This window comes from Notothenia rossii (genome assembly GCF_949606895.1).
Source record: "Notothenia rossii genome assembly, chromosome: 2".
NCBI lineage: Eukaryota > Metazoa > Chordata > Actinopteri > Perciformes > Nototheniidae > Notothenia > Notothenia rossii.
In genome coordinates, this window is record NC_136904.1 from 36,108,359 (window position 1) to 36,110,823 (window position 2,465).

Here is a 2,465-nt window from a genome sequence, read left to right on the forward strand (position 1 = left end):
AGTCCAGCCGGTGTCTCAACTCTACCAACAGCAAGAGGAGACATACAACCCACTGGCCAGAGACATCGCCACTGAGGAAGTAGACTGGTTCAGGTCTGCACTGAGGGGCGCAGCGTGGCATGGCATGGCTTTTGTCACCTGAGCCAGAGCTGCAGCCTCAACATTAGGCCATTTTCAACGTGCCGGAGCTGGTGAAGGAGCATGGGGGTCGGGGGCTTGAGGCAATTCTTGCCTCAATGCGACTGAGCAGAGACCAGCAAGCTGCCATCCAGACAGCCACCGTAGGACAGCAGACAAATCCTCAGTGGCAGTTACACAGGCAGGGCAGGTTGACAGCCAGCAATTTTGGTGCTGTGCTGAGGTCGGGACTTTCATCCACTCCATGCGCGTCCCTCATGAAGAGGGTGCTTGGGGGGTACAATTTAGACGGAGTCATGGCTGTCAACTGGGGAGTTGTAAACGAGGTGTGTTTGGCCAGTGTGTTTGGCCTTTTAAGTGTGACACATATGTAGTGATAAATGCTTCACCTGACCACTGTTCCTAAATAAAAAAAGTTTTCTGCATCGTCAGTCATTTTTTCCAAATAATTACCAATATTTCACAAATTCTTCATGTCAACTTAAGAGCACAGCTTTGTGTCAGCTTTGCTTGGTTCATCTTACTGGGGGGCAGCTACATGGATGTCGGTGCAGTCCACAATCATTTTGCAGCTGAAGGCAGAATGAATTTATTATTGACTCAGAATGAAGCACAACTTCATGTCATACAATACATTGACTTTATTTGTAATTGTGTAAAAAAAATATGAGCATTGATTAGCAAGCAGGACCTGGCAGGAACAGAGAATGGTGATGGATGGAGCTGGGAAGAGAGAAGAATAAAGAAAACAGATCAACTTTATTATCGGATATTAAAAATTCAATTTCAAAACAAGTTGCCGCTCCTACAGTTTTCTAGAGTGTAAAGATGATTTCACATGACCAATGCAAAATATCACACTCAATACATGTGTGTCTCTGAGGGGTGCATTGTGCCTTTGATGTATATAAATAATATACCATAACCAAATACTATTACGTACAGTGGAAATCAGGTTGCCAGAGCAGGTCAGTGTGCATGTTCCTCAGGGTCTCAGCAGTTACAGGTGAGGTAAAGAAAATAAAAGAGAAAAAGGTCAGTAACAACACTTTAAAGTAATAACACTGAATAATTATCTCTTTTAATAATTTTCTCTCAGTAATCACTCAACTACTGTCTTTCCAACAAACAGATTGACTCACTCTCACTATCATCACAATGAAACACGTCCAGAAGAATGTCATGCAAAGCTGCCTGCCTTCCTTCCTTCGACTCTCCCTGAACTGCCTGATCTTTTAATGGTCAATGTTAACCATTTGTGCAGATAGCATTAAGTAGAAAAGATCGCTGATACTAATGTGGCGTTAGCCTACCTCCCGCCCCCTTAGCACCTGGTGGAGGGGGCGATAGGCTACTCTTCAAATGTTTCACAAAATACTTACCATCATGACTACTCTTACTGTTTAACATTTTGGTTGACTTCATGTTAAGGCTAATACAAATGACAAGGCTAAGTAATGTAATGTAATGCTAACTAACATGCTCGCTACTAGCTAGGTAGCTAACTTGACTATGTTCCATGCAAAACATGTATATTACCTGATATGTTTGGTCCAACGACTCCTGGTCCTTTCATCAGACGGGAAGCGATAGAACGACCAAGTGGTATGATCTCTTTTGTGATTACAACCTCGTACAAAGCACACAGGCATCTTGTAAAAGTGAATTTATTGGAGCAATCTCTTATATTTATTGGAGGGAATAAATCAGTCTTCTTCTTCCTCTTTGCTTTGCGAGTCACAACCAGTCTTGGAGCATTATCGCCTATGACATCACTTACGCGACCCAGAATGCATTTGGGATTTGTAGTCTTTCTAGTTGCGTATTATTCATAGTCTTATATTTCAGCATTTTTACGACAAACTGTGACTTTTTTTACATGGAAATGATTGTTTAAGATTGACAAACATCATATGTGTCATTCGTGGCACAATTCAAACGGGATCAAAAGATAACTTTTCTCTCTCCATTGACTTCAATGTATAATTTTCCGCTTCCGGGGTCCCATGGAGAATCCCGGAAGGGGAGGGACTTCGCCTCTCTATAGTTAGCAGTAGCGCTACCTTCCTAGCATCCGGCTTGGTTTCCAGTCCCATGGCCGTGATGTAAAGCTGGAACTGCTGCTAGAAGGTCAGCCAGTTGCTGTCGACATTTCCCGAAAGTTTTAGCGTCTCCGCTGGCTTTAATGAATCCATGTCGCTTGTCACAACTCCTCTTAATTTGTTTTTATTTTACTATATAATTTACTCCTGGTACCATGTTTTGTTTGTTGGTCTATTAATTAACTGAGTCGTGCTCCATGCTTAAGTGTTAGAACACGTTTTTAA

The 2,465-nt window shown here is 42.4% G+C and overlaps 1 long non-coding RNA gene across 1 annotated transcript; it reads right to left on the minus strand.

The window, feature by feature from the left end:
* Positions 1 to 759: 759 nt before the first annotated feature.
* On the minus strand, positions 760 to 2,083 carry LOC307028165. Its single transcript, XR_013804860.1, has 2 exons — positions 1,082 to 2,083; positions 760 to 861 (listed from the first exon to the last, which is right to left on the minus strand). It is a non-coding gene; the product is annotated as an uncharacterized lncRNA (long non-coding RNA).
* Positions 2,084 to 2,465: the final 382 nt, after the last annotated feature.